Source organism: Nicotiana tabacum, chromosome 23 (assembly GCF_000715075.1).
Source record: "Nicotiana tabacum cultivar K326 chromosome 23, ASM71507v2, whole genome shotgun sequence".
Taxonomy (NCBI): Eukaryota; Viridiplantae; Streptophyta; class Magnoliopsida; order Solanales; family Solanaceae; genus Nicotiana; species Nicotiana tabacum.
Genome location: NC_134102.1, coordinates 125,626,065 through 125,640,833, shown reverse-complemented (window position 1 = coordinate 125,640,833; position 14,769 = coordinate 125,626,065). Strand labels below are relative to the sequence as shown.

Genomic DNA, 14,769 nt, shown 5'->3' with positions numbered 1-14,769 from the left:
TCAAATTCAACTCCTTCTGCTTGAAGATGTATTGTAAACTCTTGTGATCTGTGTAGATATCAACATGGACGCCGTATAAGTAGTGCCGCCATATCTTCAAAGCATATATTACTGCAGCCAATTCCAAATCATGAGTCGGGTAATTCTTTTCATGCTTCTTCAATTGTCTTGATGCATAAGCAATCACCTTCCCACGTTGCATCAATACGCACCCCAAACCTATACCTGAGGCATCACAATATACCACATAACCTTCTGTTCCTTCTGGGAGAGTGAGCACTGGCGCGGATGTCAAACAATTCTTTAGCTCCTAAAAACTATGTTCACAAGCATCAGACCACTGGAACTTGGTAGCTTTCTGTATTAACTTAGTCAATGGTGCTGATATAGAGGAAAACCCTTCTACAATTCGCCTATAATATCCTGCTAGCCCCAGGAAGCTGCGGACTTCTGACGGTGTTGTAGGTCTTGGCCAATTCTTCACTGCATCGATCTTCTGAGTGTCGACACTAATACCCTCATCAGATATCACATGGCCAAGGAATGCTACTGAGTTCAGCCAGAATTCACATTTAGAGAGCTTAGCATATAACTTATGATCCTGAAGGGTCTGTAATACTATCCGCAAGTGGCCCGCATGTTCCGCCTCCGAACGAGAATACACCAGAATGTCATCAATGAATACGATCACGAACACATCAAGATAGGGCCTAAATACACTATTCATGAGATCCATAAAAGCTGCTGGGGCATTTGTTAGCCCGAACGACATCACCAAGAACTCAAAAAGCCCATATCTTGTCCGGAAGGCCGTCTTTGGAATATCCTTCTCCTTAACCCTCACCTGATGATACCCTGAACGCAAGTCAATCTTGGAGAAATACTTGGCACCCTGGAGTTGGTCAAACAGGTCATCAATTCTTGGAAGTGGATATTTGTTCTTTATTGTAAACTTATTCAACTGTCGATAATCGATACACATCCTTAACGACCCATCTTTCTTCTGCACGAACAAGACTGGCGCACCCCAAGGTGAAGTGCTAGGCCTAATGAAACCCTTATCCAGCAAGTCCTTCAACTATGCCTTCAACTCTCGCAACTCTGCCGGGGCCATCCTGTATAGAGGGATAGAGATCGGTTGAGTGTCAGGCAATGCATCAATGCTAAACTCAATCTCCCTTTCAGGAGGAAGGCCTGGGAGTTCATCTGGGAAAACATCTGGAAATTCATTGACCACGGGGATTAATTGTAGAGTAGGCGGCTTCGCCTCTGCATCCCTAACGCGAACAAGATGATAAATGTAACCTTTTGAGATCATCTTCCTTGCCTTAAGATAGGAAATAAACCTACCTTTCGGTGTAGCAATGTTCCCCTTCCATTCAATGGCGGGTTCACAAGGAAACTGAAACCTAACCATCTTCGTACGACAGTCAACATTTGCATAGCATGAGGCCAACCAGTCCATTCCCATTATCACATCGAAATCAACCATTTCTAACTCAAATAAATTTGTCGAGGTTTGACGACTACAAATCATCACAGTGCAACCTTTATATACCCTTCTAGCAATCACAGAATCTCCTATCAGAGTGGATACCGCAAGTGGTTTACTTATCAATTCAGGTTCAATGCCAAACTTATTAGCCACAAAGGGTGTAACATATGATAAGGTAGATCCTGGATCAATTAGCGCATATACATCATAAGAAAACACAGACAATATACCTGTAACAACATCCGGAGATGACTCGAGATCTTGTCGACCTATTAGAGCATAGGTTCGATTTTGAGCACCACTCGAACTCGGCACTGAACCTCTACCTCTACCACGACCTGTCGACTGTTGAAAACCTTGTGCTGGAGGTCGAACTGATGAGGAAGAACCAGACACAGATCCAGTCGGTTGAGCAATACCACCACCTCCTCTGTTAGGACAATCCTGCATCATATGGCCACGCTGTCCGCAAGAATAGCACGCATCGGAACCTCGACGGCACAGTCCAAAGTGGGCCTTGCCGTACTGATCACAACGAGGTGTTGGGGGTCTCGTCTGACTAGTATCTCTATGAAATTGTGAGCCCGATGCCCTCAAACTCTGACCTGAACCAGAATAGGTAAATCGATCATACCGAGGCCTCTGAAACTTTGGAAGAGCACTAGCTATAGGTGGCGCCGAACTCCTCGAAGATCGGGGCCTGATACTGCCTCTGAACTCATCAGAATACCCTGCAAATCTCGCCCTCTTATGCTGGCCCCTATCCTGCTCCCTATCTGCCCTTTGCTGGCGCTTACGATCCTCTAGGGTCTCGGCATAAGCCTGAATACGGGAAATATCCATGCCCTCTACCAAGGAGGCTGTTGTGCACTCATTTATCAGATGTGGTCCCAACCCGTTCACGAACAGATGTACCCTATCACTCATCTCGGCCACCATATGGGGAGCATACCTTGCTAAAGAATCAAATTGTATACTATACTCTCGTACACTCATATTACCCTGTCGAAGGTTTAAGAACTTATCAGCTCAAGCTCGTCGTATCTCAACTGGCAAGTAGTGACGAAGAAAGGCCTCAGAAAATTCCTTCCACACGGCTGGAGGAGCGTTCGGACCCCTGGATCTCTCCCAACTATCATACCAGAAAATCGCTAAATCCTGTAACCGATAAGAAGCCAACTCTACTGCCTCCGTATCACTAGCATGCATAACCCGCAATGTACGATGAATCTGATCAATAAATGTTTGTGGGTCCTCCTTGGGGTCTGATCCGGTAAACACTGGAGGGTCTAGATTAATAAAATCACGAACTATCGCACTAACCGGTTTATCAGCAGCATCGGTATTCTGCCTCTGAGCCTGAGCAGCTACCAAGCTAGTCAACAATTGCACCGCACTGTGCATATCGTGGTCTGTAGTGCTAGACGGAGGAACTGGATGTACTGGGTGCCTCCTAATATCCTCTGGAGGAGACGGAGAGGTATGAGACGGCATCTCACTCTGAGCCTCACTTTGGCCTGCTCTGGCTGGAGGCACCTGAATGTTACCCTCTCCCACAGCTGTATCAAGCCGTTTACTAATTGCTTGCTTCCTAGTCGAAGGCATCGCTGAAAGAAAACAAGGTGAATATTAGATATGAACACTTACTACTCAACTCTACGCACGATCTAGATTCAGGAAGAAGGTAACAACCCTAGATGTCACGTAGCCTCCTGATTATAAATGTGGCGCGCTACACATCCATAATCAAAACTCTACTAGACACGGCTCATAGACATCCCCTAGGACAGACTTGCTCTGATACCAAGTTTGTCACGACCCAACTGGAGGGTCATGACTAGCACCTGGGCCATACTTGCCGAGCACCAACGTACATTTTATCTAACCTTCCTTATTATCTTTAAGGGCCGACCAGATCAATATAAATAGTAGACATGGATCATGAACATCCAACAATGAAAGATAATGTCATGAACATACATAACATGGGACGACAAGACTGTCAAGAAACTATATATAAGGTACGAGCTATCATGATGCCATGAAAGACTATACAACAAAAATCAGCCGAAAAGGCATTCTAAACCATACATAAGTCGACACCTGTCTATGAGCCTCTAAAGGAACATAAGTGCTACAACATTGCTGGAACAGGGCCCCGACATACCCATAATGTCTATAACAAAAATGCATACCAAGACCACGGCAAGTCCGGAGAAGGGATCTCGCCAATAACCGCTGAACTGGACAGCCTACTGTGGTGGGGGAGCTACGTCTACCTATCTATCAGGACCTGCAGCACGACATGCAGCGTCCACAAATAAAAAGGACGTCAGTACGAATAAAGTACTGAGTATGTGAGGCAAGAAAGCATAAGTAAGAACAGTAATGTAAACAGGGATAGAGAATATACAACCTGTGACATCTGGGTACCTCTGAGGGCTACTGACATGAAATACATGATACATACATATATATACATAAACTTTTAAAACATACGCCTTTGTGGGCATCACCATCATCATATCGTACCCGGCCATAATAGGCTCGGTAAAATGTACCCGGCCATCATAGGGCTCGGTAGAATCGTACCCGGCCACGTGGAGCTCGGTAAAACCCAACTGATCAGTGGTTGCACAATAGGTGCCGTACCCGGCCGACTATAGCGCAGCTCGGTAGAGTAAAATAGATACATATATATATGATGCATGCTGGACTCATTGGAATCACATTTTGAACCTTTCGGAGTGACATAAGGTTGGTATCCTTCGTACACGTTATTAGGATTAACTCTTCATCAAGAATCTTATAAGAATCAGGAGCTACCAACAACATTGATAATATAAGAATAAGAGAAGTAACATCAATATCAATCGTTTCATAAGAAGGGCAGCAATGTAAGTACTGCTAGCTTCTAAGAGTAGAGTATCTTTGGGAGCTCGTTCATTACATTTTGTACAATCGGAGTCGTGCAAAAGAATGAAGGGGATAGCCTCACATACCTTGTATATACTGCCCAACCTCAAGATATGCAAATGTCACGACTCCTTAGTCTACAATAAGACAAATGACACTATCATTATCGTTTAAGCGTCGTAACTATTATGTATCGACCTATTTTACGATGAAACGGACAGCACCTCCCCTATTTATATGACTTCCCACAAGTAAATACAATCACCAAACAGCCTAAACAACATAATTAATAATCATATTGAGCCTCCAAAACAGTCCACCAACCAACAACATTACTACCAAGCCTTTCGATATATATTTCACAAGTTCTAGCTTCAACGACTTAGCTGCAACTTGGATAATCTTAAATATATATAGAGTAAGAGGTTCCTTACCTTTAAACAGAAAGAAAAACTCCAATTTGACCTTAATTTTCCACGAAATATCCCTTCAATTCTGCCACAAGAACAAGGAAGCGAAACTAGCAATTAATTCGGGTTTTTCGGCACTAGAATTACTTTAGAAGACTTGAAATCACCTAGGGTTGATAGTAAAAACTTGAAGGTGTATTTACAGGACATAAAACACTTAAAACAACCTCCCACATGAGCTGGAACAACACAAAAATCAGCAACAACAAGAAGAACAAGAAACTTACTAGCGCCACGGGATTCCCGACATTTGATTTGTGTTGTTTGCCCTTTGTTTGGGTCTTGGATCATGAGAGAACCTTGAGAGACTGTTTTTAGGGTTATAAGGTCTGAATATACTGAAAAATAATGACTTAAAACGGGGTTGAGGTATCTTATATATGTCCATATGTCTTAAACCGCCTTTGTGGGCCCCATAGAGAGCAGCTTGGCGCACTCTCGCAAAAACGCGAATATCTCTCTATTCCGAGATTGTATCGACGAACGGTGTATTGCGTTGGAAACTAGACTCATAGATCTTCAATTTGATAGGTATATCACCCTATAATTCCAAGCACATTGGGAGAAAAATGCAGTAACATTTGACCTAAAGTTTAAGTAAAATTATAAACCTAAGTTGCGACAACTTTTATCGACTTTTGTTTCATAACTCGCTTGACTTCAAGACTTATGATGCGGTTATTATATGATTCAAATACATTAAAACAAGACCTCTTGGGACAATTAATCACCTCTAGTGTTACCCGAAAATACGGGTTATAACATCCTTGATTCGTTTAACTTCAAATACTTGTTAACCACTCTTATACACCCTTGTATCATTTAAGACCAATAGGATTAACTTCTTATCATCTCAAAGATAATCTCTTCTTGGATTTACGTCGACTAACTTATGGCGTGATCTATGGTATGCGAATTTGGGTTGTAACAATCTCCTAGCCTAACCAGTTGCTGAGCATGAGCGTTGAGCGGGAACCGCTCCTCCAATATGTCCATCTCCGCTATAGTGGCCGGACACCTATCCACAGCTGCAAATCTATCATCCCTTATAGATGGGCCATAAAACTATCATCATGAGCATTGCGCCCGACACCTATCAATGATGGCATGGCAGTCTCATCCTTCACCCGAATACTAGTAACGTCTGTTTGTCGTAGGGGCTGATCAATGATGTGGTCGAATGCTGGCTCCTCCTCTACCTCTTCATGTCTTAAGAACTGAGTCAACATATTTGCAAAAGGCATTTGATCAATCTTCTTACTCGTTCTTACTAGACACATCTGGTAGCGGATAAAATGACCCACATTCACCCTCTGACCCGTTATGAGGAAATATAGTACACACGTCCTCTCACGGTTAATGAGCTTGTCATTATTGCACGGTAGGAGACGTGCATTAATCAGTTTCAACCAAACTTGAGCCTCCGCCCTCATCTTCTTTTTGGGGAACTTCCTGTGCCGATTTGTTTTCTTATCACGGATCCACGCTGCTGTAGAATTGACACCACATAATGTGTGTCTCATCTCTCTTTATGTAAGACGGAGAATGAAGTAGTCCAATGGCTCCACAGGAACATCCAGAGTACCTAAAAAGTTACATATGGTTGTGGCTGAAAATTTTATCAATCGTCCACGAATCAGCACCAGCTGTTCAGTATCCTTTGGATCAAACCCAACATAAAATTCCCAAACCAGATTGAGATTTATATCCCCTATATTTTTTAACACATAACTCAACCCCAACTCCTTGATGCCTCTCCAAATCGCTTAGTACTTGGCTTGCAGGCAACGCTCATGAATAGCAGCTTCTGGATGTACATGTTTTGGCCTACAGCGCATGTACCAATCCTTAGTGTGTGGGGGTATGTTGTTGAGTCCAAACTCTCGCTGTCCTTGAGGTTGTGGACGAGGGGATTCTATAGCTGCCACAGCTTGCAGTCCTTCACCTTGACTGGAATTAGCTTCCCCCTCTTTTCTATTCTTCGGGGGAGGCACAGAGGTAGCCTTAGCTTTAGACGAAGCAGTGGATGTGGATTTGCCTTTACCGGTGTCTTTTCTTGGAGGCATATTCGTTCATACACAAGTAAGCATTAATCAGTTTAAGTTGTATTGCAACATTGCACACATGGTCTTGCCACCCCACACTTAAGAGTTTAACACATGATTTTCAATAATTTTCGAGGTTACTCAGACTTCACCTCATATTTACTTAGCATGAGAATCAAGCAAGTACACATGGGAACTTCCTCCAATTTCGAATCATTAGGCTACCGGTGAGCCACCCCACACTTCAGATTTTAATATGGTGCACGACTACATAGCACTAGTCTTATAATCCCGGAGACTCGGGCTCCCATGGGGACAGAGAATGCCTTTGAGGCATACTGACAAACACTTAGCATGAACTAGTGCCATGGGAGTCCATGTAGGGATGAGGGATTGCCTCATCCTCCCAACTCGGCTTGGGAGTTCCGTGCTACCACTTTTTCACACAAAAATAACACCATTCCTATGGGATTCATGGGGTTGGGACACACAAACACATTGTTACAATGAAGAACAGCCCCACAATTTGTGCCCAATGTCATGCATTCACCCACTCGAAATTGCCAAAGAATAGAGATAGAAATCATACCTTAGATGTTTAAGATGAGAGATTGCCCTTGAATTGATGTTGCAGGCGAAGGAAAGAGCAGAAGATTTCTTGTCTTCAATGGGTTTGTGAGGGAGGGGGCTTTGTAGTGTTCTTCTTGCGTGAGTGTGTGAGCAGTGAATCTTTGGGCAGTGAAGTTTTGAGCGTGTGTGTGTAATAAGGTTTTGGGATTTAGGTTAGGTTTTAAGGGAGGGGGTTAAAAGAAATAAAGGAATGGGGATTAAAATAAAACCAAGTTTTTCACTTACCTGGCGACGCGAGCTCGCTGCTTTGACTTACCCCTCGCGAGGCGAGCTCAAACGCCAGATACACATTGTTGTACCCCTCGCGAGGCGAGATCCACCGCGATCCTGGGGGCTTCCGGCGTGAGGTATGTCGCTTGGTCCATCAGGCCTTATCCCTTGCGATGCCAGATGTAACGCGAGCTGTAACTCGCCCAAGCCCATGCGAGGCGAGCTATTTCGCCAGCTACACCTCTACTTAACCTTCGCGAGGCGAGCTCCCCCGCCAGGTTTCCTTCAGGCGACGATTAATGTCCTGCTCGACTTGCCCAAAATCACCTGCAACTTGTTAGTACCTAAAAACGAAAGGAAAATTCTAACTACACTAAAAATCAACTACGAATTGGGTTGCCTCCCAATGAGTGCCTTATTTAACATCGCGGCATGACGAATACAACATTACAATGGGTTGCCTCCCATGAAGTTCCTGATTTAACATCGCGGAACGACGCAGGTAATTGTACTTAAGGCTCGCTCAACCTTGGTGGCTCGAGCAGATGAGTCACCGACACTACTTTTGCATCATCCATGCCCAAATAATATTTTAACTTGTGCCCATTGACTCTAAACATGCGAGAGTCATTTTCCGCAGCAGTCTCTGCGGCACCAGTGGTGTGAATCTCTACCACACGAAATGGTCCTGACCATCTTGACCTTAATTTGCAAGGAAATAACCTCAATCTTGAATTGTATAGCAATACCATATCTCCGGGTTTAAAACTCCGCTCAAGAATATTTTTATCATGCATCATCTTCATTCTCTCCTTGTATAGTCTTGTGCTCTCAAAAGCGTGGTAGCGAAACTCATCAAGCTCATGCAACTCTGTGACTCTACTTGTACCCGCATCTTCTATATCGAGATTCAGCTGCCTCAATTCCCATAAAGCTCTATGCTAAAACTTCACTGGTAAGTAACACGCCTTCCCAAACACTAATTTATACGGCGACATGCCAATTGGAGTTTTGAAAGCGGTACGATAGGCCCAGAGTGCATCATCTAACTTTCTCGCCCAATCCGTTCTTGTAGCATTCACAGTCTTTGTCAAAATGCTCTTTATCTCTCTGTTCGAAACTTCCACTTGCCCACTCGTTTGTGGATGATATGGGGTGGCAACCTTGTGGCGTACATCATACTTTTCTAACAACTTTGCAAAGACTCGATTACAGAAGTGAGTGCCTCCGTCACTGATTATTGCCCCTGGAATGCCAAATCGGGTGAATATATTCTTTCTCAAAAAACCAATTACCCCTTTTGCATCATGTATAGGGAGCGATGCAGCCTCCACCCATTTTGACACGTAATCCACAGCTACGAGTATGTACTTGTTGCCATATGAGCTGACGAAAGGCCCCATGAAATCGATTCCCTATACATCAAACACTTATACCTCCTGAATTGGGTTCAGAGGCATCTCATGTCGGTGGGAAATATTCTTGGTTCGTTGGCATTCATCACAACCCTTCACCCATAAGTGTGCATATTTGAACAATGTCGGCTAGTAGAAGCCCGACTCCAGCACTTTCGCAGATGTCCTTACTCCCCCGAAATGGCCACCATATGGTGACACGTGACAAGCCTGCAAAAAAGAAGATTGGTCTATCTCGGGAATAGATCTCTGGATCATGTTATTAACACAAATCCTGAACAGATAAGGCTCATCCCAATAATATATGTGACAGTCACGAAAGAACTTTTTCTTTTGAACAGAGGAAAGGTCATAGGGAACAATACCGCTTGCCAGGTAGTTTGTAATGTCTGCATACCATGGCGCTACCTCAAGACTCGTGGATAGTAGTTGTTCATCTGGGAAAGTCTCCACAATCTCTTCCACCTCAAACTTCTTTTCGGCTCCTTCCAGCCTAGATAAGTGATCAGCCACTTGGTTCTCTGTTCCCTTTCGGTCACGGATTTCCAAGTCAAATTCTTGCAGCAGTAGCACCCATCGAATCATGCGCGGCTTTGACTCCTTCTTATCAATTAGGTACCTGAGAGCAGCATAGTTAGTATAAACAATTACCTTCGAGCCTATCAGGTATGACCTGAATTTGTCAAATGCGAACACCACTGCTAGCATCTCCTTCTCAGTCACTGTGTAATTTAGTTGGGCACAACTCAAAGTTCTACTTGAGTAATATATTGGATGCATGACTTTGCCTTTATGTTGCCCAAGCACTGCTCCCATAGCATAGTCGTTTGCATCACACATCAACTCAAATGGTTGCTCCCAGTCAGGTGCAACTATGATAGGTATTGTCACCATCCTCCTCTTCAATTCCTCAAAAGCGACCCTGCAATCATCAGAAAACACAAAAAGGTAATATTTTTCAAGCAATTTACACAAGGGGTTAGCAATTTTGGAAAAATCATTTATAAACCGTCTATAGAACCTGGCGTGGCCAAGGAAACTTCTTATTGCTTTGACGAAAGTGGGTGGTGGAAGCTTATCTATCACATCAACCTTTGCACGATCTACCTCAATGCCCTTACTCAACACTAGGTGCCCCAAAACTATACCTTGATGTACAATGAAATGGCACTTTTCCCAGTTGAGCACCAGATTAGTCTCCACACATCTTTTCAGTACTCTTTTCAAATTCTTTAGGCAATCATCGAATGAGTCTCCCACCACTGAGAAATCATCCATAAAGACCTTCATTATGTCCTCTACCATATCTGTGAAGATGGCCATCATGCACCTTTGGAATATGGCGGGTGCATTGCATAGGCCGAACGGCATTCTTCGGAAAGCGTAGACGCCATATGGACAGGTGAATAACATTTTCTCTCTATATTCTGGAGCAATGGAGATCTGATTATAACCCGAGTATCCATCCAAAAAGTAAAAGTGGGACCTCCCGGCCAGTCTATCTAGCATTTGATCAATGAACGGCAAGGGAAAGTGGTCTTTTCGGGTGGACTTGTTCAATCTTCTATAGTCCATACAAATTCGTCATCCCGTGGTTATTCTTGTTGATATCAACTCGTTGTTCTCGTTTTGTACTACAGTCAACCCACCTTTCTTAGGCACACATTGGACTGGGCTGATCCAGTTGTTGTCGAAGATGGGGAAAATGATCCCCGCATCTAACCACGTTATCACCTCCTTTTTCACAACTTCCTTCATGTTGGGGTTCAGCCTTCTTTGATGTTCTCTGGAAGGTTTGTGGCCATCTTCCAGTAGAATCTTATGCATATAGAAGGCTGGGCTGATACCCTTAATGTCTGTAATGGTCCAACTAATTGCAGTTTTGAACTCACTCAATACCTGCAAAAGCTGTTCTTTCTGCACATCTAACAAACCAGATGAGATAATAATAGGTAAAGTTGAGTTAGGTTCCAAGAAATCATACTTGAGGTGAGGTGGTAGCGGCTTTATTTCCAACTTTGGTGGCTCTTCTATCGATGGCTTAGCTGGAGGAATTTTTCTTTCTTCTAAGTGTAAAGGCTCAAATTCGAGCTCTCTTTTCCAAAACCCTTGGCCTTCAAGAGCCAGCACCCAGTCCGCCAAATCCTTTCCATTTACTTCATCTAAGTTCATGAGACAGGCTGCTAGAGGGTCTTTAGCATTCAAGGCCTCATCTTCCTCCTCCAAAATTATATCCACGACTTCTATTAGAGAGCAGTTAGCAAATTTACTTGGTCGTCGCATATATTTCTGCACGTTGAATATTATTTCTTCATCATTTAGTCTCATTTATAGCTCTCCAGTTTCACAATCAATTAAAGCTCTCTTAGTGGTCAAGAATGGTCTTCCCAAAATTATGGGAATCTCTTCGTCAACCCAGCAGTCTAGAATGACAAAATCTGTTGGGAACACAAACTTCCCAACCTATACTAATACATCATCAAGGATACTAGAGGGCCTCTTCACTGTCCGGTCAGCTAGCTGTAGTAACATGGACATGGGTCTAGCTCTTCCAATGCCTAACTTTTTGTAGATAGCCAAGGGAATCAAGTTTATGCTTGCCCCCAAATCACCCAATGCTTTAGCAAAAGCATAATTGCCTATCGTGCATGGGATTGTGAAACTCTCTGGGTCTAACAACTTCTCAGCTATGGGTCTCGTCATGACTACACTATCAGTCTGTCAATGTAACAGTGGACAGGTCTTGGAAGTTGATTTTGCGAGACATTAAATCTTTCATCATTTTGGCATACCCAGGCATCTCCCGCAACGCATCAATAAGTGGAATGTTCACCTGTATTTGTTTCAACATCTTCATGTTGCTCGTCCTTTTTATATTTGGCCAATCTCTACGGGAATGGTGATGGAGGTCACTTCTGTCCTGTGATTTGAGTTTTATCTTGATCAGGCACTACTTCTACTATCGTTTCTTGTGCTACCTCAGTCTCCTTCGCAACCTCTTTTCCTTTGCTTGTGCTCTCTTGTGCATGTTGTACCGTCACCTCAGTTAACCCTGTTGAATCATCTATCTCAATGGGTACTGGCACAAGTGTTTCAGTAGGTCAGTTTTTGCGAACAATCTCTTGCTCCAAATCTAGGTCTCTACCATTTCGTAGACTCACTGCAATAAGTTGTTTCGGGCCCTGATATTTTGGATTGACTTGTGTGTCTGCAGGTAACGTCCCTTGGGGACGATTGTTTAGAGCCATAGAAATCTGTCCTAATTGAATCTCAATACCCTTTGTCTCTGATTCATGGGAGTCCACTCTCTCTTGCATTTTTCCAGTGGACCCAATCAGTTGTTGCAGCATTCTATTGCTGCTGTACAGCATTCCCTTAAGTTCAGTAAAGCCATCATCTTGTCTTATAATCTGTTGTTGTTGAGGCTGTTGATAATCCAGCTGCTGATTTTGCTGGTTGTAACCATGTTGCCTTTGGTAAGGCACTACTTGACCCCGTGGTCGCATAGCTCCATGATTGTTGTTGTTATTGTACTGCTGTTGTGCTGGCTTATAATGTTGATTTTTTTGTTATTGTACTGCTGTTGTGCTGGCTTATAATGTTGATTTTGCTGCCCCTAATTCTGACCACCTTGCCTCTGTCCCCCACAATTGGCCACATTGTTCATATCTTCCTAGTAGTGCTGGTTGTCACCTTCCGCACTTCACGAGCATAAATAAGGTTGGTTAATGCATGGTGTACATAATCCCCCATTAGTTGTGCCAACTATGTGTACCTGCTGCTTCTGGCCTGATTCATCGATCTTTTTGGTGAGGATATTAATTTGCGTCATTAGAGTGGCCATATTTTCAGCTATGGAGTTGTTTGGGTCCAAAGCCACTGAGTGAGCTACAGGAGTGATCATAGAGTCTCTTGTCATCCATCTTGAGTTTTGGGCCATCTTATCAAGTAGGATCATGCATTCTCTGAATGGTTTGCTCAAAAATGCTCCACCTGCTGAAGCATCAACATTGGCCTTTAAGCCGTCTGCCAGTCCCATGTAAAACCTCTACCCCAATATCTGATCTGGAATGCCATGATAAGGATATTTAACCAGCATACCCTTGAACCTCTCCCACGTTTCTTGTAGTGTTTCTGTTGGTTTCTGCCTGAAGCTCAATATATCATCAATTTGTTTGGTAGTCTTATTGGGTGGGTAGAACTTATTCAAAACTTGCTTGACTAATTCCTCCCAAGTAGTGATGGAGTTAATGGGGAGTGAATTAAGCCAAGTCTGAGCTTCTTCTATCACCGAGAATGAGAACAACAACAACTTTATTGCTTCCGGTATCACATTAGGTTACATTTGCGTGACACATATCGACAGAAAATTCTTCAGATGTTGCTGAGGATCTTCAATGTATGACCCTAAGAACAGTCCCTTGTTCTGCAACAAATGTAGCATGTTGTTTGTGATTTGAAATGATTCTGCTTGTATCTGAGGGACTGCAATTGCGGTTGCCAGATTGTCGGCGGTGGGTTGTGCCCAATCATATAATGTTGCTTCTGGTACAAGAGGCAACACACCCTGATTGTTTGGGTCATTCTCATTGTTTCTGTTGTTTGGAATTTCTACTCCATCATCCATGTCTGGTTTGATTTGTTCTGTTAAGTTTTGTTGTTGTTTTCCCTTCTTGTTTGCACGATTCAGTGCCTTGAAAACTTTCTCAGGATCTGATAATGCTTCAAACAATTCATCAGTTCTTGAGGAGTTTCTAGGCATGCACATGTAGCACCCAAGACTACAAATGTTAGAATTTCAATGTATTTGGTTTAACATGAAGAAAATTGACTACACTAAGAATTCTAGCAATTCTTTTAGCTGCAATTAATAACATTGTTAAGTCCCCGATAACGGCGCCAAAATTTGATCACGCCCAACTATGCCTTATAAAAGGGACTAAGCGGTCGTTGCAAATATATTCCGGATAATAAGTCCGGAGTCGAATCCCACAGGGAATTAACGTATCAAACATAGCTACTAGCCTCGCACGAACTCACGCAATCAATCTTCATAAATATTTAAGTAACAATTTGGATGTTTACTAACTAATTATTACGTAATGAAAATGCAACAATTAATAACTAACTACTAACGGGTTGTAGACAAGTTGTGGGATGATCTAAGGTTGTTATTTCCCCTATTGTCGGAATCCTTTCCGCTATATTTTCTATAAATTTTCCTAAGTCTTCTCTATCGATCATGAGCACTCTACTTTCGTAACTCTCTCCCGAGTAATTACCACAATTTACTAAAACTATTCTCCCGAATTATGCTAGCTGGCATTAAGTATGGCTCACTCAGATCGAACCAAGGTTTCGTTATCCCTAATCCTACCTTTAAACCTTTCGTATTGATCCGTCATATACGTTAGGAGTGATGTTGTTCAACAATTACCTAAATATGCATTCTCTCCCGAGTAATACACACTAAATAGGCACAGTTGATTGAGGGCCCTTCAATCAACAACAATAATAATATAGGCTAATAAATAGAGAAAATACTATGGCAAATATATATTAACGTAACAGGAAAATCATCCTCCAAT

At 42.9% G+C, this 14,769-nt stretch overlaps 1 non-coding gene across 1 annotated transcript; it reads left to right on the top strand.

The window, feature by feature from the left end:
- Positions 1-13,251: 13,251 nt before the first annotated feature.
- On the top strand, positions 13,252-13,358 carry LOC142177759 (small nucleolar RNA R71). The gene has a single exon (XR_012706316.1). It is a non-coding gene; the product is annotated as a small nucleolar RNA R71 (small nucleolar RNA).
- Positions 13,359-14,769: the final 1,411 nt, after the last annotated feature.